Genomic DNA, 23,688 nt, shown 5'->3' with positions numbered 1-23,688 from the left:
CACGAGTATATGTGAGCCCCAGACTCTTTTTGTTTGGAATCAGCCTGGGCTAACTGCAGTTGTTCTTGCTGCTTTCTTCAGCTTTGAGATGGATCTTTACTGCGGACGAGCAAGGTTGCTTTAAGGGTAATGGGATGTAAGGGAGGTACAGGAAATCACTGAACTCTGCTTTGTGAGGAAAACAAAGACATAGGCAGGGAGGAAAGAGACAGGAAACTCAGAAACTGAAGGAAACCAAATTTCTATGAGTTTGTGGGTTGTGTAATAGGACATGCTTGATACAGCATTTGGCATGTTTAATGTCAGAGATTGCTATTCTCATTATACCATGATGAGACTTCAGCATAAACTTATATCATGCATTGATATGGCAATATTTTCTCTAATCTTGCCAGGGAGAATGTGCCTACAGTAATTTCCCAGCTTTCTGTAATGACAACTCTCATGTTGAAGCAATGGTGTGTGGCTGTTCTTACAGATGCAAGCTGAGGGATGTGCACAAGCAGCCATGCTGCTGGGAGAATGGAGAATCTCTCTAAGGTAAATAAAACACACAAGCCTGTGGAATGTCACTGTGACAAAATATGTCACGTCTGACTAGAAAGTGTTGAGGCTGGGACTTTGGTAGGTACCAAATGAGAAAGTGGCAGTCTACTCTTGGGAATTGTCTCTAGATCTGGCAACATTTTTTTCTAAACTTTTTTGGAACCATTTGCTCCCCATCATTGTCCAGCTTCTTGGTCACTGCTGGTTGGAGTTCAGTGGGTAATACTCTTCTCAGGCCACAGAGGTGTGAGGCACGTAGAAACAGCACGTAGGTGTCAGGTTGGCAAAAAGTACTTCTGGAATATCTTGGCAAACAAAAAGAATTCCTGGAGACGAAGCTCCAGGAACCGGATGTTAATTTCTGATGAACTGCAGAGTAATGAACAAAGGGTCCAGGTGTAGGAAGACTTTTTTCCTCCTGTTTGACTTTGTGATGGGGGGAGGACTTACAGGGCACGAGAGGAAGGGACTAGGAATTTGTTTGTTTTGCTAAGTTTTCCCGTAATCTGAGGCATGGAGACATGGAACAGTCAGTCAGATGACCTGAGGACAGCTTTGATCTGCACGTCCTGTCCCTGCTGCTGGCATGTGCTGTAAGCTCAGCTGGTCTGTACTAACTGACAGACCAAGTTTAACTGCTGCCAAACTTCAGTAGAATAATAGGGCTGAAAACCTATAATGTAGAAAATATGTTATTGTTCTGTGTCCTATTACTCCCCAAAATCAAGCTAAAAGACTTTAGCAGTAAGCAAGAGGGAAAGAAGTTACAACCTAATATTCAGGCCTTAAAGCTCAAAACACATTTTTACAGGTCAGAGATGTACATTTCAATTTTGTCTAGACATCAGCATTCTGCAAGGGGTATCCAGATAGACTGGTTGGAGAGCAATTTCATAATCCCAGTAATAGTAAATTTATAGTAAAAAACCATTTTCTGATTCAGAGGAGAAATTGTGAATGACTCAGAAAAAACCCCATAATCTTACCATTGGGAGACAAATACCTCTTTTTCTTTTTGCTAAAAGAGCACACCTTCTCACTAGTCAATGATAACACCTTTTCACTAGTCAATGATGCAAACTTACAAGGGGGACTCTGCCAATCACATCAGGAATTTTGCACCTGGAACAGTGCTGTTGGCCTGCTCGCTGCACTCACAGGTATCGTGGATGACACCCAAGGCAGTGCACAGGTCTAACTGTGCCTGGCAATGGGTGAGGAGGGAGCACATAAAGAAGAAAGATGAGGAAGAACAGAGCAAGGACAGGAGAAGGTAGGCTAGGTCAAGAGCAACTCGGTGATAAAAGGAGCTTCGATCAGATTTAGAAGGCAATAGGGAGACAGTGAAGAAGAGGGATTTAGGAATATCTTAATGAGATCTCAATACTGGGAGCAGTGGATTACTTTTGCATTACACTACTTTAAAAACTGGCTAATGTGAGTGTCATTTAGAGGCTGAAGACAGCAAGGTCGCAATAGGAATGGATGTGGAGAAGGATGGACTTGACAAAGATTTTATGGGGAAAGTGAAGAGGAAAGAAGAGATTTCTGAGGCATTTTGGAGATTAAACCAGGAGGATTTACTGATAATATCTATTGGCATACAGGCACAGGAGTTAAACTAAGTGGAGATGAGCAAGTGAACACATGAAAAGGAGACACTTTCAAATTTGTGCTGTCAAAATTTAAAAAAATGCTGAGAAAAAAAATATTGAGGTGTCACAAAACTGAAGTATTGATGGGTTCCTGTCTTTATAGGCAGGGAGGAGGGACATATACAAACATGCATATTCCCCAAAGAGTGGAGAATATGTCTAAGCTAAATAAAATGGGTATAAGAATGTGGAATGTCAGTACTGCAGAATTCATCATTAAGAAACATTAAAAATTAATGGTTTGTGGAAATATTTCAAAAATCTTTCCATTCTTATCCATGGACAACAAAGCCCCAGTTCTATACTTAACTATGTTGCTCATTTTATACATGGACTAATTTATCTTTGCAAGGCTGAGTTAGGAAGGCATAAGTAAATGAATATACACAGGTTAACATGCTTGACTTCAAAACACATATTTCTGATTACTGATCACAGTGATTGCAACATCTTACATGTGACTGTAGAATTCTCAACCTGTTTTTTTTTTTTTTGCTGGTGAACTGATAGGAAGACATCAACCTGCTTTTATAAATTATTGGGTATTTTTCAAGCTTTGTATCATGATAAAAAACCTATTTATTCATAGGGGTTTTAAAGGTAATTGGGATGCTGATTGTGCAGACAATGCTGTGAAAATAACATGCACAGCTGATGACTTTCTAGAGCTCAATCTTACATAGCTTTCAAAAGATAAATATAGATAAATACAGAGCACTGCTTTCATTCCAGAAACTGCCTATAGTGCCAACAAAGGAACAAAAACTGAATGGAGCTAGTATTGGGCGTGTTTTTTTAAATGAGGAGAAACATGATCTACTGTATTAAAGATATTTTTTTGGTGTGATCAAATTTGGACAACTAGCTGAATATATAGGAAAGAATCTCACCAAATTTGCTGTTTGCTAGTTTGCACTTTTAGATCACAACAGGTCATCCTCAAAGGAGGTGGTGAGAGGGTGTATCAGATTGAGGGATCCTGAATGCCCTGGATAGGGCTGATAAATCCTCAGCCTCCTTGATGTTGAGTTCTGTGTATTTTCAACACCCTCAAAGGCCAGTTTCTAACCCATCATAGAGTGTTCCAGTATAATCCACCCTGTATGTGCAGAACAGCCAAAGGCATTTGCATGCAACACACACATCTTGATCACAAAGTACATGCATGTATCAGATACTGAATGCTGGGATAATAAATATTTAATGCCAATAATAAAATTATTATAATTATGACCATGATATTTCAGTCTTTGCTTTTTTTCTTTTTGATGAGTGACTGTTGAGTCACCAAGTTTCCTACCAAAAAGAAACTCTGATGTTAAACAGACAGGATGCACAAATGCATTGGATAAAGCTTCTTCTCTGATGCTTGCTGTGGTTTTTTATATCAAATTTATTTATCGGTTTCGAAGCGAGTCCTATCACTTCAAAAATTTAGATGGTCTTTTTAATACTTCAGAAATATTTCATTTATCTTTGTCACCAGGAAAATTATAGTTTTTTTTTTTCTAGTCACTGAAATCTGGATACAATTGAAAACGTACTTAAATGTCAGATAAAAATAATGAATTTCCATTATTGGTTAAAATTATTTTCAAATAAAAAAAGTCCATGGAAAGTATTTTTCAAACACAGGCTACTCAATCATTGGGCAGCCTATCTCAGAGGGCTCTAGCTCAAAAGTAGTGTCAGCATCTGTTTTATAACTGTCTCACCTCACCTTCCTGTCTGAGTGCTTTACAAATCCTTATCATTTTATGTGCAAACATCATATTCCATCTGAGCATACAGGGCTGAATAGATCTCTTGGGATGATGTAACTCTAGGCAATTCTGAAGCAATAAACACACAAAGTCACATAAACATATGCATGCACACATCCTCCTAAATCTGCGTAGCTATGTCCATCTGAAGGAAATGGCACATTTCAGTGCTCAGAGACAGTTCCTTTCTTCTCTTTGTTTTACCTCGGATGAAGTCATGAAATAAGGGAATTTAAAGTGAATGCAATGTTTCTGAAAGCCAGATTAACTGCCCTGAAATTGGGCTCTGTTTCTGCATCTGCTCTAATACAGCAGAGATGTACAGATTGAGTATAAAGTTCCCCACAGCTAAAAGGGATAAAGTAATTCAGTTTCCATGTCTGTTTGTATTCTCCTGGTCATGCTACAGTGAAATTGTAACAATAGTCACATCTCTGCAGGAGGAATAGAGTGAACTCCATGAATAATTACACCAATGAAATGCCAGACAACCAGTTTCTTTTAATGCACTCATTTTATACCAGAGCATCAGAAGCAAAGGGCTCTTACAGTGCAGGCTCACATCTGAACCACCAGACAACCAGACTGGGTCCTACAGGCCCACAATGACATCTCTGTGTTCATCACATGGGAGAAGGGTTCTGACACTTTCCATTTGCCTGCCACTCCCAGACTGGCAGTCCCTGTCCTCACCTGTCAGGTGTTTACCCTCTCAATGCTACAGTCAATCTCCCAGCAGAGCAATATCCCACAAAAACCATCTTGAATTTCCTGTCCTCAGGTTACACTCTGGAAACTGGTTAAATTATGATAAGGTTTGGGGTCTTATCAATTAACTTCAATGTCTTTTGAAGAATGACTTGTTCCTAAGCAAGGGATTTGGTCCTGCATTCCCACGGGGTTGTATCCTGTAGGTCAAAGGGAGCAGAGGAGCAGGTGTGACCACAGGAATGGACAGAACTGTGGTCAGAGTGAGGTATACACAATACTGGAAAAGAAGATGCTCTTTTCCATCCTCTCAGTCCCTCACAATTACAGATGCCCTAGCTGACAGCTCATGAAAGTTCTGGCACTCTGCTGCTGCTGTGTTCTGCCTCACTTCTCACAGTCCTGCCAATGCCAGAGCCCTCTTCCCCTTGCCCTCTTTCCTTCCTCCCCACTTTACCCCTCCATCCTTTCTCCCAGTGACTCCTCAAGAATTTGCTCATTTCCTATCTGAGAGCTCTCACAGAAGGAAAAATACTTGAGGACCATGACAGGAAACAAAATAATACTCAGAGGAGGGAAATAACAAATGATCATTTAGGACCAAGAGTGGAAAGTTCATCATATGAACTGCCAGGAGTGCTTTAAGTCAAACCCAAACATCTGCATTACAAACAACAATCATATAATCACTGACTGCTTGCATTATCCCTTCCCAGGCAGAAAGTATTCTGTGATGCATGGGCCAATAAAACAATTATTCTGTAATATTCCTTCTCTGTGATATCATCTCCTTCCTTAAAGGTTTCAGGAACATGAGAATTTGCTGGGAAGTTGTAATGTTTGGAGAAAAGTTGCCTGTAGCACGCAGAGTGTAAATGAAGCCTCTCCATTCAATGACAGCACAGATGATGCTTTGAGAGAGAGCATGGACAGGAGGGACAGTCCTCAGGCAACCCTGCTATTATCCAATTGCTTTTCTATCACATCAGTCACTTGGTAAGGCATGTTCCTCATGTGGACTGACTCCAGAAAGAGCTGTCTCTGGACTCCAGTACTACAAAGCAGAGAGTTTGTAGCAGCTACGGAAAAGTTCAGAGTTTTTTTTTGGGCCAGTGACTTAGAGCCATGTTCTCCCTCACTCATGCTGCAGGGTCATGTTTCTCTGGTGTTAGGGCACTAATGACTGAATGCTGGCAAGTTCTTTTGGAGCAGTTTAAAATGAAAACCTGAAGTATGCTGAAATATGGTTAGCATCCTTATATAAGCTTATAAACTCATTGTTAAAACTTTCTGTTTTTTCTATTATGCTAGACATTGGATTGTGGCATGACTTGAAGAAACTCAAAATATGCCCCTCACAGAGTTGCATATTTGTATGTTGCTGACTTGCTGCTTACTTTCTTGACTTTGAAAGTAAACTTGCAAGTTTAGCTGGAGCTGTTTGACTCTGCTCTTTCAGTGGTGTCTTTTAGCTTAAATTGATGTAATTTTCATCTTCCAAAAGAGAAATTAATTATAAATAAATAAATCTAGTGATTGTTGTTTCCCAGCTTGGACTCCTTCTTACAGGTCTAGGGGTCACTATTTCTATCTATTTCTATAAATTTGCTCTTCTCATGGCTGGAGAAGGACTGAAGAGGTATTTCTCTTCTGGACTTCCCCCTGGCTTACAGCACTTTTCCTTCCTCTCTGCTGCTGGATAGCACGGCCATCCTAACCCAGAGGTTAGAGCTAATTCACACCCCATCAACACGCACAAGTAGTTTAAATTATTTCTTACAGTGTTCATTATCTTGTACCTGTCTGCACTGAACTTCATCTGGTATCTTGTTAGTCAGTCACTCAGGTTTTATTAGCTCCTCCTGAAATTCCTCACTTTGCTCCTTGGTTTATATTAACTTAAATAATTGTGTATTGTCAGCAAATTTCAGCACCTTGTTATTCATTCCATTTCCCATATCATTAAATATGAGTGGTGAGCAAATAGCGGAGGAAATTATTCATGAATATTCATTTGAAGCTAAAAGCAAATTCCATTTTCACAGCATTCGTGACTAGCCCTTGTTCACTTTCTTCAAACAACTGAGTGCTAAAAATTTACTAGTGTAAATGCGTGCAGGAGATTCACATTTTACCCCTGTATACAAATAATCCCTCCAAAAATTTCCACCTGCGCGTTCCTAGATAAAATTCACATTTCAGTAGTGGAGATATCTTTAGAAAGGGGACAGAATCCCAGAAGCTAAGAGTATATTTGAAAGCCTATTCCTTTCTTGTGCAGAGGCAATCTGACACAAGTGAGGAACAGCATTTCTGACACACCCTATTCAACATCTCCACCAGCCTTCACCCAACGCCAAGCAAAGACCTGCAGCCTTCTGCCCAGGTGCCATCTGCATGGGCTCCTCACCACATTTACACTACTCCTGGGGCCCTGGCCACCTTTGCCATCTCAGGAAGCAAGAGCCTCCCTCACTCGAACAGCAGAGGTTGCCCTGCTTACACCAAGCACAGCCCCTTTTTAAACATTGCCCTGTGTATTTCTGAAATAACATAATGAGATGTGTCATAAACGAAGGCCATAAAAGAATGAGCTATTTTTATAATAGCAGTTAAGGACCCATCCAGTCTTTTAGAAACTCTGTATGAGTTGCACAGCAGTGCTAACCTAGATCGAGGTTATCTTTGGAATCCATGTGGATGCTGAAAAGAGAAAGAGAAGCAAGGCTTGTGAATGAGGCAGGCAATCTGCAATACTGTGACATAGTGCATGAGAAATACCATTGTAGACAAGTGATTAAATTGATTTGTCTCCAAAATGCCCAGAAGTTGAATGGAGGTAGCTGGTGAGCAGTTTAATTTGATTGCCTCCATACTTTATTCCTTATTTTTTAAAAATGGTAAGTGCGCATACAAGGAAGAGAGCCTCTTCCTAAACAGCACCACAGTTCCTTCAGTAAATTCAAATCTATGCTCCATGTTTAGCTCCACGTGAACACAATGTCACACACACATACTCATAGTGGACAATTTGGCCTTTTGGGTGATTAGCCTAAATTGTTTTAAGGTCTACTCCACGCATTAGTGTAATGACAAAAACAGGACAGAATGGTTTGCAGTACTTAAAAAGCAGCAAGAAATATGTGCTTGCCTCAGTTGTATGTAGTTCTGTGTGTGAACACCCAGGTGTGGCAGGCATTTCCTGAATAAACTCCTGCCTGCAAACTAAATTTAGTAGAAATTTTGCTCATGCATAGCTATAAGACTTGTTCTTTAAAAGAACTGGAATACAGTAAGTCTGTGCATGAACAGCTTTCACTAGTACACTGAAGTCTTCACTTACTAAATCAGATGTTTTCAGATTAAATATTTAAAATATTTTCAAAACACACTGCTGTTGTATGTATGTGGCCCAGCCAGTGCTGATTATACCATATGATACAGCTTTTTTCATAAGATTGCAGGAAAGGAGACGTGCAGATAGTCATATGCAACTTCCTTCACAGAAATGCCTGTATTTAAAGTGGAAAAAGAAAGGAAATTAAAATGAGATTCCATTGTTTAGATGAGAAAGTGCAAAGGTTCGTGACTAAATTAATGTAATTCTGACTTTGACCTTTAGACAAAGCATTTAAGAGCTCTCCAATAATGACATCATATTTATTTGGTGCCTATGCCTTAGTTTTCAGTTTAATTGCTTAAAGAATAAACCAGCTATAGATTTATAGTATATGCATTATATAGTAGATATGTTATAACCCTTACACTCATCCCAGCTGCTTTAATTAATTTAAATAATGATATGCTGGATTTCAGGTCACAAAGCCCTTCCCTATAGCTCACAGCCACGATCCTGGAAACATCTGGGTGCACAAATGGATGCCTGTGAGAAATTCCAGTGTGGCTTAGGGAACTATAGGGAGTCAGAAGACAAATGTATACATTTGCTCTTCTATATTTCACATTATTTGTCAATCTTTATTTTCAAAAATTCTCCCCTAGGTATCTTGAATTATCTCTTATTTCAATATTTTTGAAGCCTCCCTATCAAGAAGAGGGTTTCCTTGGAGATTTTGAGATTTTGAGTTCACTGAAGTCAAGGGAACTATGCTGCTTTATGCTAGCTGGGGATTTAGTTTGATAGTCTCATCTTTGTGAATACAGAGCAGATTGAATTCATCCAAACTTATGAAAGCCACATGAATAAGTTTGTTTGAACAATTCTGTTGTATCTCCTCTGTATTTACAGTGCAATTTAGCAGGCTGAAATTAATTTTTCCTCCCTGATTATGTTTTCTACAGACGCTGGAAAGGTTGATGAGTACAATATAGTTTTAAATGATGTGCCTTATTCATGCTTTTTTCTTTATGTTCCATTACTGCAGGATTTGAGTGGAACCATATGATTATAGTCTTAGGCTGTCATGCAAATGGACTAATTTTGTTCCATTTCCCATTCCCCTCACCGTCCTTGTCAATGCAATGGATAAATCTTGCTCTGTGTTCTGTTCCTCATACACTTGCAGGGCTGTCATCAGAGCGGATTAATCTACTGCCTGTGTTATCACAAAATTCTCTTTCCTAACAATGACTTATCACTGAATTTAAAGCTTGATATACTTTATACTCAATCTGTAGACTTAGTCTTGCAACAAAAATTGTAATGAGAGCTAAAAATGGTACAAAAATAATCCATTCTTATCACAGTCTTTGAATTGTAATTTCATGTATTTCCTTGAATACAGTATTTTACTGAACAATACCAAGACAGAACACGATAGAATAACGCACTTGAAATTTCAATTTTAAATGTCACCTAAATTAAGCTTCCAAATTGTTTAATTAAGTGACCATAGCTTATTAGAGGTTATTGTCAGCACAATCTCTGTGCAAGCAGTTCCTTTGATAAAAGCCAGGGTGTGGACAAACTATTACTCAATAGCATGTAAAAACACCACTAGAAACAATTATAATGGTGGGACTTAAACCTAAAATAATACAAATTTTAGAGTTACTTCTTACACATATAATCCTTTAACTCCCCCCTTCATGCTTGGCTATTGCATGGTTTTTAAACTGACATGTGGTTATTATACATGCTTGTAATTTATTCTTTTCTCAGGGTTCTCACACTGGTCTACATTACAAGAAAAAAAACCTTTAAGCATTTCTTTAACATATGTACTTATCTCTGTGCTCAAGCCACTAGATGAAATAACAATTTTGTATTATTTTCCCCTCTGATGTAAGATATAAAAGGCCAAAAGAAACTGAATTAAGCTAATCTACATAAAAATAATGACTCCCAAACTTTAAGCTATCCTGTTAATTTTTTAGCATACTAAGTTTGTCTACATGGGAATTTTAGAATGAGGCAAAGAAGCCCGTGCTAGATGATGTTAAATAGAAGGGGCTCCCACACACTACTTAGAGCTGATTTACAGAAATTCTCATGTTAACCATTTCGTTTACAGATTCTGGGTTTTTTTTTACTTCATAGTGACATTTTTGGCAAGGAACCCAGTGCAAACTTTTGTGCATCAGCCTTGTGATTTTTCTCACCGTGCTGTACGAGATGCCTCCAACCACTGGCAGGAGGCCTGAGACTGGCTGTGTTACACTGCCATGGTGCTTTCCCCATAACTCAGCTGTGTTTTGCCAGCTCCACTTCCAAACTGCCATGAGAGCAGCCTGGAAGACACACTGCTCACTTACAGCAGCCTTCAATATCAGCAGGATAATCTCTTGTATTGGCACTCATGCAGCCAGATGGATTTGCCCATGAGACTTTGGAGGAGCAGCACTAAGACTTCAGAAGAAAGAAATCTGGAGGATGAAGTAAAAAGCAGTGTGTGGCTTCTAGTGTTATTGGTAGTTTTGGGTATTTTTTTTTGCTTGTTTGTTTTTTGTTTTGTTTTGTTTTATTTGGTTTGTTTTTCTTTGGAGGCCTCTCTCTGCAAATGCATTCAGAAAATGCAACATTGCTGCTTTCCTTGGCAAGCTATCAGTGTCTGGTAGGATGAATTCCTGGGAGGAAAAGCACTGCTGAAGAATTTTATGCCAGAGAAGGTGATGATCCCACTAAACTGCTTGGTGCTCATTTGAAGGTACAGAATATCCACATGAAAACCTTTTTCTCCCTATAATTTAATACCTTTCTTGCCTAAAATACTGAAGAAATAAAAGCTTGGAAGTCAGCAGCAACAAGTGGGAAATGTGGTATTATAGATGTCCCCTACAGACATTAAGGACATTTGGCTAGGTCTGTAACATATTGTGCTGCCCCTGGGTGAGAAATTGCCTCAGAAATGGAAGAAGACCTGGACAATTCAAAAGATAAAACCTGTCTTGAAACAAGCACACTAAAACAGACTCTCTGTTTTGCCATGAGCTGTCTTTTATGACACCCACTCCCACACATCTCTTATAAAGAATGTTTTAAAATTATAAAAAATGCCTTAAGAAGTGCTCTTACTTCAAACTTACTTCAAATTAACCCATCAATGCAGCATTTCAAATCCAATGTTATCACTGCACTACAGCACTGATGCACAGCTCAGTCTTGGGAGTGACATTCCACTTCCGATTTTTACAAATTTCACAACAGGCACACAGAAATGATGTGCATGAGGAGCTCTCAATGTCTCCAAGTTTATAGTTTATGAGCACTGTTAAAAGTCTCCTTCTGGTCAGATCTCAGCATTTATATAGAAAGGTTGTTTTTCTCTCATTATGGTATCATGGGAATTTGTCACCTTTTCTTAGGCTCCTGTTTGGCTTCAGTAATTTTTCAGAAACTTTCTAGTGTGTTGGTAAGCGCACTGGACGTGTACAGTGATATAACATCTTGCTAAAGTGCTCTCTGTTTTCCAGGAAAACAGGAAAGTATTGGGAGCACTGACTGAGGCTTGGTCCTCTCTTGCCTTCAGTCACTACCACAGAATATTTTTCCTTTGACTTGGCACAGGAAGTAGGAGCAGAAATTACCATCTCAGTTTTATTTATTCCAACAACATCTTGTAGACATTTGCTTTTGTGACACCCTTCCAGATGGGACTGAGCATGCAGCTATTTGAGTCCCAGAGCTCTACAGATGTCCAGATGGAAGACTAGAGTGCACAGCAATCAGTGAGTAATTGGGTAAGTGATAGACCTGCTGCAAAGCAGCATTACCTCAGCCTTAAGGAGGATTAATTACAAAAGACCTATGATGCCAATTAATTCTCTTTAAAAAGTTGTGTGTGGATTCAAGGCACTTTAAGTTAAAGAAGCTGTAGTTAATTCAACATAATATGCCTACATAAATAAGCACGGTTGAAAGATACTAAGCACTTTACATAGCACACTAGCAAAAGTATCTGAGTTTTTTGGGTTTTTTGCAAGCATGTTCTGGAAACAGTAATAAACTGATCCCCCTGTCACCAGAGGTGGTCTTCCTAAAGCATAATTTAACCTCTAGTTTTGTCTCACACACAGCACCCAATGCTGAATACTGAACATGAAGTTTGATCCCAAAGTGCTGATAAAATACAGCTGATTTCTCAGCTTAGGCTGACAAGATTTGTTCATGCTTAAAAAAATAATGCCTCAAGTGACAAGCCCTCAAGATTTCAAAGGAACCCTAAGAGAGTTTTGTTCAATCAGAAGGTAACAGAGATGCTCTTCCTGACACATCACTGCAGTCTCAATGGAATAAGATAGACACCAAGGAGGGGGAAATACTCCTGATCAGGTTAACATGAAAACTTTTTTGCTAGCACTAATTGGAATGCAAATCTTTGTACCATAAAAAACCTGAGCTATGAATAGAACATTGGAGTTTAATTGATTAAATCTGTCAGTTTCTAAAAAAGCCAGAGATACATGCTCTGATATTCTTGACTCCCAACAGTTTTATTAATAGCTATATGGTGCTTCAGCTTCCTTAGAGATGCAGGTATAAAACAGTATATTTTTACCCTTAAGTAGATTTCCTGTGAAAGGCACACAACAGAGTGTGGCTCTCAAGGAGGGCAGGAGTGTGCCTGTCCATGGGGCACTGGCTCTGCTGGCACAGCTGAGCTGCAGAGTTGTACAGCAGCCACTGGAGACCAGGGACATGTAGGGCTTTGCCATTGTTCCATGAAAGAAATTACAATAAAAAACCAAGCTGTAAAATACCAGGAAAACAAAGAGAAAGAATAAGAGAAAAATAATGAAGTCCAGCTAATTGCTGTTTTAATTTCATCACCATTTTTCCAAATCTGTGCTCTAAGAAGCTAACAAATGTATGAATACTGCATTGAGAGATGTGCTCCCCTTTAGATAAGTATGACAGAGAGTATGGGTGTATGTGTGTGAGGAGGGTGTCACCCCTCTGCTTATCAGTATGCTCAAGCTTAATGCTTAACGTGACAATTTCCCCCACAGCTGCTTTCTCATTATAACTCAAGTAGGTTAGTTTCAAAATTATGTATCCAGTAAGTCACTACAGATGTTCACTGTCACCCTGAGTCCTCTGCCTTATTTCCTCAATGTGAATTATGTTTTTCTCAAATCCTGGACCAACATTTATCAGAATACATATCAGAACTTTTCAAAATTACTTTAATTGATTGAGATTCTGTAAATTCCTTACCTATCCAAAGTCAAGAATAAAACCCTACAATGAAATGCCATTAAAAATTACTGTATAAATTAAAGCTGAACTTTATGAATGCTTTTGTTAATATTCCATCCTGCCCTCAAACTTTAAAAAATAAAAAATGATCCTATGATCCAAAGTAACAATACCCATGTATACAGCATGACACAGGATATCATGCTGTTTTATTAGTAAGACTGCTATATGGCTTGTGTTGTATTACTGCAATAATATTTAATAGATAGTTCTTGCACTTTGTGTTGCATACCTGATCTCACATTGTGGCTCAAATATTTTGTCTTTAAAGAAGAGAATATGAAAAGAGAAAATTAAAAAATTGATTCAATAGGCTTATATATCTACTCTGTGTAGAACCACATGAACCTTTTCTGATTTCCCAGCAATTCCAAAAAGTCTGAAACAGTTCCAAATCACCTGAGTCAGAATGAGAAAGCATGAACTACCTGAAAACATAAGATAGCAGTTTAAAAATCAAACTGGTAAAGAAAAAAGAACTTCAAGTAGAAAAATCCTTTCAATTTGGAATACAGGAATATCAAGATATTGAATCAGAGCAAAGCAATTTAACTTCTATTTCAGTTTTTATTTAAATTTCCATCAATCTCTTCTTGACCCAAACAATTCAGAAAAATTGAAATAGAGCCAAGGAAAAATTCATTGCCACCTAATCAATGTTTTCCAACAAAATTTGACCTACCCCTTCTTTCTCCTGGTGCTTGGCAAGGAGATTAATTTATTTATGAATTTTTCAACTTCACTTTTTATGTTTTTCTATAGAAAAAAATAAACACAACTGGAGAAGAGGTTCCAGCATAAATACATATGACAGCTCATGGAGAGATAACTTGCTGCTATTAATCCTGCTGGCTAATAACAGCATAAATTTACCCTGCACAGAGCCTTTCTTCTAAGGTATGAAGTTTGGACATATGAAATAAAAAGTGAGTGAGTTGTTAAGAGTGCAGGTGCATTGAGACTGAGTGGATGTGGGTGGGTGTGGGTGGGTGTGGGCAGCATCACAGGGAGCAAAGCCCAAAGCTGTGGTGGGGCTGTGGCACTGTGGGTGGGTGATGTGGGGAAGGCTCCAGCCACGGTTTCATGGCCAGAAAAACTGCAGCAAGGGAAATTTGGAATGGCCACACCCCCAAGAGCCCATCAGTCACCTCACCCAAGCAAAGCCTGAGGGGTCAGGGAAAAGAGTCCCCTGGGGAGGTGGAGTGCAGGACACAGGACATGTAAATCACTCCTTCCATGCAGAGGAGCTGGGCACAGGACAGATAAACCACTGCTCCCATGCAAAGACACAGGACAGATAAACCACTGCTCCCATGCAAAAACACAGGACAAATAAACCACTGCTCCCATGCAAAAACACAGGACAGATAAACCACTCTTCCCATGCAAAAACACAGGACAGATAAACCACTGCTCCCATGCAAAGACACAGGACAGATAAACCACTCCTCCCATGCAAAAACACAGGACAGATAAACCACTGCTCCCACACAGAGGAACTGGGCACAGGACATGTAAACCACTCCTTCCATGTAAAGGAACAACACAGGACAGATAAACCACTGCTCCCATGCAGAGGAACTGGGCCTGAAACGTGTAGAGTGTGGCCTTGTTCAAAATATCATAGCAGCCAGTTTCAGGGTTCAGGGCATTTCAGTGGAGGGGCAGAGATGACAAATAGTGTCTTTTAATTAACATTGCACAATGTGTTTCCTATACAGGCTGACATAACTGTCTATATTTCAAGTGGTAGGTTTATACAGCTATGGTTGGAAATGAGCAGATTTACTGCAAATACCACCATAAATAAACTTTCCTGAACCAACATTGGTAACACAAACAAATGATTATGTCTGTTGTCTGAAATGCAGCAAAAAGCAAAATTGTGGCAGGTGTGACACCTGATAGCTAAATTGAAATTTATAGAATGCATATGGCAGAACTTCATTTTTCTTTTTCATTTAGTGATCAAAAACTAGATGACAGACAGTGTAAAATGAAAACAGATGAAATGAATTTCCGAATGGATCCTGCCAAGTTTCATTTTCTCCACAAGTTCTTGGAAAGCCCAGAACCTATTCCCATGTGCACAGCCAGAATTTGCAGATTCTGCTCTTTACCTCTTCATCCTGCCATCTGACAGTTTGCCAAGTCCTGTGTGCTGCAGAATGATTGTGAAGAGAGGTCTGTTTATTATGGTACCAAGATCATTCTGTCAGACTCGATAGCCTAATTTTTATAAGTAGTATAAATAAAATATAATAATATATAAATATATCTGTACACATGCACACATTAATTATAAAAGTTTTCAAAGTCACAGTCATTATAATGCTTCCTCTGATGAAAGTAGAAAGACTGGATAATAAATGAAGTGCAATGGAAATTTGATACAAGTTTTTAAACGTGGGCTGAGGTAAAAGGTGAACATAAGCAACAGATCCTTTTACTCATCCGATATGAAACAAGATTCTCTGTGGAATAAGTTTCAGACAGGCATGGAAAATTTATTTTTAATCAGCTTTAAAATACAGTCTATAATAAGCATGCCCTTAGGCAGTTACACTGAGCATGCCATCATAAAAAGAAGAAAAAAGAAGAAAAAAGAAGAAAAAACCTTACAATGAGGCTTAAGAAAAATGGTCAACTGGATGCTAGATTTTTTAATCTGTGGTTGTCTTTGCCCCTGCTGAGGATTCCTATATCATCTTTTCATCAGGAGAGTTTGGCAAAGCCACTCAGCGGGTGCTGTATGTTGGGAGCCACAAAAATCAATATAGGGAATATGAAGGCAATTTTTAAAAGCTAATGTGTGAAACATTAAAAATCCATGCAGTATAAACCATGTATAATCTTAGCAACTCCCCAGCTCAAACGGATCAAACAGCAGAAATTGTGGTATATTGCACACTAAAGTGAAGTAACCTTTAAGGCTGAAGATTGATTCTTTTGGGAAAGTATTTACAATATGGTATATTAAGCACTTTGGATAGAAATACCAGGCTTCTCATAACAGGGATATACACTTTTGAAAGAAAACAACTGGGCAGTGATCTCATGAGCTAAAGGAAAAGATTCAAGCTTACAGGGGAAAATTTATGTCTTTTCATAAGAAAATTATTGGATAGTTTTCATTTCAGAGCTTAACATCATTCAATTACAGCTTTTAATTAGGACATATTAGTTGCAAATTTATGTAGTGTTTTCTTGGAGACAACATATGTCATATAGCACTGAAATTATTTTGCATAAAGCTTTATAAACCTCTTAAGCTTCTAATGAGGTCCAGTGCTAGAAAAAAAAAAAAAAAAAGCCTTTGGCAGAGTTTCCATGCATCAAAGATATCCCACTAAAATCGAAGTGATTGTTCTGGGGAAAAATTGTGCAAAACACCAAAGCATTCTACAGTCTACCCCAAAGAGATGAGAGATGGGGAGTATTTCTGTCTTGGCTGGGTAGCTGGAAACATGAAGAACAGAGAGATGAGGGGACATGCCAAGGTTATGTACAAAGTCTTTGTCAAGGCAGGATCTAAATATACATCTTGAGAGTCCTAGAGGGCACAATATTGTCTCATTTTGAATCGAAGTACTCTTTCTAATTCAGTGCAATCTTCCAAAACAATTATAGCCTACAGCATATGCACAATATCCTTGAAAAAAATTAACATGTGTTTTGTATAAAATTCCCAGCACAATTATCGTCCTAGCACACTAGTATGAAATCAAGAATAAAGAGGTAGGGAAACAGCAATACACAGAAAACACTGAAAAATGGAAAAAATGGAAAATCTCCACCAAATCCCAAACAGAGAACTGAAGCAGACATTCTTACCCTCAGTCCTACCAAATTGTTCCTGTACTGGCTGACCACATTAAAAAGGTCAAAGAAATCAAAATGTGAGCCTAATTGGAGATTGCCTCAGTTTCTGTGCAAAACATACACAATGTCTCCAAAGAGATGTACTTTACAACTTTTCCATAGGAATAATATATTCCATGGCTCCTTTCTTAATTATTTCATTGAGACCTATGGAAGTCCCTTGCTAAAACTTTTTCTGTGATGTAGTCACACTTTTTATTATTTAACATTTTTGTATTGTGAATTTTGTATTTGAAGAATTTTAACTGGAACATTAAAAACCTTCTCCTTCCGAACAGAAGTGTATTAAGTAGAGAACAGATTTGCATAAGACTTCTTAAGAGAGAGACCCTGATTAAAAATGCCCCTACAACACCTAAAATACCTGCTAGCACTGAAGAACTGAAGGAGGGAAATTAAATTCTTCAAAATATAGCAAACTCTTATGCTGTAATATTAAAGACAAAAGAACAGAATTTTCAAAAATGTCTAGGGGAAAGAAAAACAAAAGACTGAGTAAGATTTTTGAATAACAGTGAAAGAGAAACAATCACCAAGGATTTAGGCAAGGCATAACTACCGTGTAAACACTTCTCTTCATACTTATAATAGGAATTAATCAGAAGGAAAGATGTATTGGATGCAAAATCCAAGAAAACAAAGGGAAAATGTAAAACTGATCTTCAGTGAAGGGAATGTAAACATACACTTAAGTCAACCAAAGAATACTTTGGGATCTGAAGGGTTTTGCTGCTTGGGGACAAGGAACCAGCAGAGATGATGGCAGGGGGCATCTGCTGATGGGACTGATTGTGCAGATCAGGCTCCAGCACCCAAATGTTAAACAAAATGTAGTGCTCGAGTTTAAACAGAGAGGAAAGAATGAGTGACCGGGACACGTAAACTTTCAACCTGGCTTTTGTTCCAGGTGAAGAACTTGAAAGGATCACAGAGGAATTAATTTATGAGAACTGATGGAGTGGAAAGCATCTCAGCAGAGTCAGCTTGCGTCTGCTGAACTCAGGCTAACATCACCGATCGACTTTTTCCACACACTGAACTGGGCAAAAAAGGATGAGGTAAAATTAATCTGGACTGCAGCAAGATGTTTTGATCTAGTTGCAATCAGGAGAGCCACTGAGATAATGGAGATGAATTGCTGGCTCAAGATGATGATATGGTGGATGGTGATTAGTTTTCAGATAGAGTATTATCAGGCTGAGTCATGGTTCAGCTTAGCCAGCACCGTACTACATAATCTCTAGTGATTTTAAGGCAGTGATTAATTTGGTCTTGGCCAAATCTATTGTTGGAATTGGGAGCAGCAATAAATATCTTCTTAGAGTTACTGTTATATACATTAAAAGCATCTGTGGGGGACTCTGGGTATTGATGGAGCAGCAGTTATGAGCTCTATATCAAGGAATGGAAGAGATGGTGAGTCACAATTTATAAAACAATATTTTAAGTGTTAGTTAGAAAATGATTACAGATATAGTGATGGGGGAAAAACAGTGAATAAAGGAGGGGAAGAATACACATAAAATGGCCATTGAAAAGCCAGTTTTCTCCTGGGATGAATACAGGGGCGCATGAGCTATGCTTGTAGCATAGTAATGTGTACTCAGCTTGAGCTGAGTACAAAAGACCACCAAGCAGAGGCACTTGCAGTTTCTCACCACTTCCAGGAGTGACAGGCTGTGTGTGGGACTGAGTGGAGAATTCAGGTCAGCAGCATTCCCAGTTCAGAAAGAAGCTTCAAAGGAATTCTAAGTGGCCTCAATTACATTCAGAATACCACAAAATATGCATTTTATGTCCAGTGGATTTTTTGTAAATGACATCACAAAGGGAAAAGTGGTTCCTGAAATGGAAATTGAACATGAAGCGCAGATTTCTCCAGTCAAGATGCCATTGAGCCTCCTTCTCCACAATGGTCTTACAAAGGCTCTACTTTGCTTGCCAGCAGCACCATTCCACATATCCCTATTCTTTGTCCTCCACTTTAATGCCCAGGATAGGATTTAGAGAAAAGAACATTACTTTGGAGATTGAAATAACTAATTTGCACTTGGGTAGGGGGAGCATTCAACAGCTCTGACGTTTTTACTTCTGCAATGAGCTTCAGCTGCTTCTCCTCAGGTAGGGAACAGCCTCTGCACTCTTTGTCTTACTATTTCCCATGCTAGTCACCATTCTGGTGCTCAGGATACTTGTAGGAGAGCTGATAACAGCTCATAAGAGAACTGATCACCTTATGAATGCTCTGTACCAGCCTTACTTTCTTACAACTGGATTGGTTTGATGGGGGAAGAAAGACTTCAAGCCCAGAATTGCTGGCAGTAGCAAAGGTATGCTGATTTGCCTCAGTGTGCTCATTCAGAAATCAGTCATTCCAGTCCCAGATCTGTTGAGACTGGAACAACAGTCTTTGTTGTTCAGTGCTTTCTTTATTTTTCCTATATACATACAAAATTTTGTATTCCCATAACTCTTACAGGATGTGTTTTCACTTTTTCCTCATGCCTCTTCCTGGCAGGAAACAGGATCAGCCTCTCTGTATTTAATGTAAAAAGAGATAAACTAGTCAAGATGGTGACTTTGGACAATATTTTGCCATTATTTATTTCACAGAGTTTTCTTCTCAACAGTAGGTACTATTTCCAGAGTATTTCCCCCTGCTTTTTTAGTGTCTGTTCTCTGGGAAAATGAAGAAAAATAATAACATATTTGGGAGTATCAGCCATCCTGACAAAACAAAACAAAGAAACCAAGTTGGCTTTATTTTAGCAAATTAACCATATGCCTTATATCAGTGGGAGGTGTGCCCCAATGAAAGGAAATAATGACCCCTGATTTTGTGGAGATCTTTGCCAGGCTCTGGGCTTGGCTTCTGATCTGCACACAGAACATTTATTAATGATCACAGGTTTGTTGGAATTATCCCTCCATGCTTATGCTGAGAGAGGCCAAAGTAGATGGGAAAAAGAAGAAATAATGTTTTAGCCTTACTTCCACAGAAGGGACATATATCATAGCATACCATAATATAAATGCAATGATATAAACACAATATTACAAGATTGTGGTCCAAACCCAGCAGTGTTCACATTTCTTGATACAGTTTCAAGAGAAACATCCCCCTTTTCCTGCTCATTGGAATATTCAGTGCAGATATTCTGACCCATAAACATTTGTGCACAGGTTCAACTTCTGCTGCTAATAGTAATCAAACCCTGCCACTGGCCTCGTTGCATATTTAAAGTTGAGTATAAGACCTAAGAACTCTCAGGGCCAGAAATATGAATCAGGGTTTACATGGAGAGAATTGAGGTCCAGAGGGATGCAGTTGCCAGGAAATGGCTATATATCAGAAGAAAAATTGGATTCAGACCTCTGAGATCCAACTAAATCACAAGAGCACATTTCCTCTATTTAATCATTAGATAAAAAGTGAGATTGAAGAAAATCTTCAATTTGTTTGGAAACCTTTTTGCCTCCATTTTGGGAAAGATTTCAAAAGCAGTATCAAATTCAGAAGGATGAGTGCTCACAGAAAGTACCAGTGAGAGACTCTGATTTCCCATTTGCTTGTTGCTGTTTTTTTATCTCTCTCGTAACAAGAATTCCTGAAATAATCTAAAGTATCTGTTGTTTATATCTGAAGAAGACAACAGTTTAAAATATGCATACCTATTTCTAGTGAGTTGAAAGCACAATGTAACTACGATTTTATTACCATATCTTTTGTTCTCTGGGTTTCTGTTTCAAGGGTTTGATCAAAATTAATGTGGTCTCTCTACCCAATGGCATTTATTTTGGTTATAAGATTAGAAATGTAAATTTGCAATAAAAGAAGAAAATAGGAAGCTGTTTTTAATGAATATTTTACACATGACTAATTAACAGAATCCCCTACAGGAATTTGGAAGTAATAAGGAATTGACTGAAAATAAATTAAAAATTAATAAAGGGGTCTCCAAACAACTTTGTTTATGAGCATTTCCAGTTGCATTCTCAGTTATGAATATTTCAAGCTGCTTTACTATTCAGGATGTTTTATTCTTGGAGTGTTCATAATTTTAGAGGTGATTAGACAAAAAAAGAAGAACAACACAAAACAAAATGTCTTGAAATGATAAAGCTTACCTGGGGAAAACTTGCTAATGCACAAATAATGGCTTAATATCCATTGTTTTTGTCTAATAATACCTGTGGTATGATGTTCCTCTTAATCCTCATCTTCTAAATGGAGGGAACAGAAATGCTGGCTAATTCATTGAGAAAAATGAGAAACTTTCCCCAGATATTGTCTTAAGAGAAGAGCTGCAGAGATGCAGCTGTGCACAGTCACTGATGGCTGTGAGCTGAGCCTGCCCTGGGCTCTGCCCTGGGCCTGGGCTGCAGCAGGCTGGGGACACACACCCAGCTGGGGTGTGGGACCTGCACAGATGGACTCTGCTGGGGACAGAAAGCAGGAGCTCCACCCTGCCATGCTGCTCCCGTGTCCTCAGCTAAACCTGTACCTTAAAGCACTTTGCAAGAAAATGGTACAAAAAATGTACCTTTGTGTGCTTATAGTCTATCTTCATTTATATCAGAACAGCAGAAATATTATCTAGGGAGAGGGAGAAACACACAAATGCCATGTTCTCAGATGCCTAATGTAATGTTTTAGTTAGGCTAAAATCTTTGAAATAAAAGTGATTTAAATCCTCTGGCGTTGCCTTTGTTACAAAAAGTGATATAAAAAAATTCCTCAGAGAATTTAGGCTAAACCATCCAACACCCTTAGCTGAGGAAGATCAGAACATAAGCCTGAAGAATAGAAAAGAAAAGGAAATAAATGACCACTTCAAAATAAATAAATGGATCCCCTTCACTGTTAGATGATCTGAGGTGATCCAATCAATCTAGGTATCCTAATATCAAAGATAAATTACAGCAAAACTAGAATAAAAACAATAAACACTGACTGAGGGTTTCTGGTTGTTTTGTTTTGTTGGGTTTTTTCTAGTTTTTTTTCTGTTTTTGCTGGTTTGTTTTTTGTTTTTTGTTTTTTATTTTTTTTTTAATCTTAGGCAGACTCCAATGAAACCTTGGAAAGCTCCTAAGTCTCTGTATACCCATCTGAACAGGACAGTCTTCAAATATCCTGTGCTAGTAGTTTAAAACAATAATCTTGAAAAATCAAGGAATTCTTTCCAAGCGTGATCTTTTTTTCCATTGCCCTTGTCTAACAATGAGCCAACTAAATAAAGCTTCACACAGTTTTCACCAAACGTAAATGTGAAGTGTTTCTTAAAAATAAGTAACTGAGTATGATGATTTAGTTATCAGAAAAAGCTTTTAAATGAAACCTAAAATATATCCACACTGTAAAAAGAAATTGTAACTTCTGAGTTCTATTGATAAGGCCCTTTATTAAGGGCTTTGGAGCTGATTGCTCATTTGAAGATAAGCTTTGAACAACATTTGTTGGATATTCATTCAATTCTCCACAGCCTTCTTCCTGATGGAAACACCTTTTTTTTTTATCCTTTCTCTTCTTTTTCTTTTGAGGTAGAAAATCACCTCGTGTGCTTCTGAGTGTCCTGCAAAGACACTGAAACATCAAGGAGTCAAAAGGGCAGGGAGTCCCACCAGTGGCAAGGAGTTTTTCTGGGGAGCAGTGACCGTTCCTTCCCATTGGGAATTGGCGTTAACCAGATGTGCAGCCAGCAGCTGGGAACAGCTGGACTCACAGATGCTCCCGTGCTGCTAGAAAGGCTTGTGGTGGAATTGATGGGTGTTTCACAAGTGACAGACCCATAGCTGCTCCAGCTGGGAACAGCCAAGCTGCAAACGATTGGAGGTTCCCGGGGTTGCTGTGTGACTGCAAAGCTTCATCCCACGGGAGTGGTGGGAGCAAGGAGGGGCAGCCTCCCCTCCCTGTAGCACTACAGACCCTGCACCAAATTCAGCACCAAATTCAGCTCCTCTTCACACAGCCAGCTGCCAGACTGTAAACATTTTGAATGTCAAACCTTTCAAACCAATCTACCAAAGGAGAAAACCGTGCCTTTAGAAAAGTAGGAAGATAAATACAGACCCTGAATGACATTTTGCAAGAGTTCTTCTTCAAAATAAGCCCCCAAACCAAAAGAGCAATTTGTATATATTTTCTAAGTTTTTGTTGCACTTATTCTTTAGAAAACTGGCAAATCTTCCTCACAAAGCACATGTAACAGGGAGGTAGGCAATAAACCAGACTTCTCAGGTCATACTGTTTAGTTTGAAAAAACTGGAAACAAATAGAACAAGAAGTGAAAAGTGAATGAAAATTTTGAAGTCTCTTATGCATAATTTCTTTGGGTTCTCGTTTTACAATGAGTCTTCAGAGCAGCTATTACAGGATCTAACTCTATAATTCATATTATAATAAAGCAGCAAGCAGGTGAGCAGTAGAGGTAGCAGTAATTTGCACCAGCCATTGTAGAAATACTTACAAATGATG

The 23,688-nt window shown here is 38.6% G+C and overlaps 1 protein-coding gene and 1 long non-coding RNA gene across 2 annotated transcripts in view; one reads left to right on the top strand and one right to left on the bottom strand.

The window, feature by feature from the left end:
• Positions 1 to 23,688, bottom strand: part of ADGRL4 (adhesion G protein-coupled receptor L4) — a 129,608-nt gene that overhangs the window by 71,777 nt on the left and 34,143 nt on the right. The gene's annotated exons all lie outside the window — the stretch shown is intronic.
• On the top strand, positions 8 to 22,372 carry LOC306805975. The gene is made up of 6 exons (XR_013775350.1): positions 8 to 126; positions 396 to 540; positions 10,619 to 10,779; positions 11,723 to 11,812; positions 14,094 to 14,228; positions 22,274 to 22,372. It is a non-coding gene; the product is annotated as an uncharacterized lncRNA (long non-coding RNA).

Source organism: Erithacus rubecula, assembly GCF_903797595.1.
Source record: "Erithacus rubecula genome assembly, chromosome: 10".
Taxonomy (NCBI): Eukaryota; Metazoa; Chordata; class Aves; order Passeriformes; family Muscicapidae; genus Erithacus; species Erithacus rubecula.
Note: the sequence above shows the minus strand (reverse complement) of the source record. Positions and strands in the feature narration are given on the sequence as shown.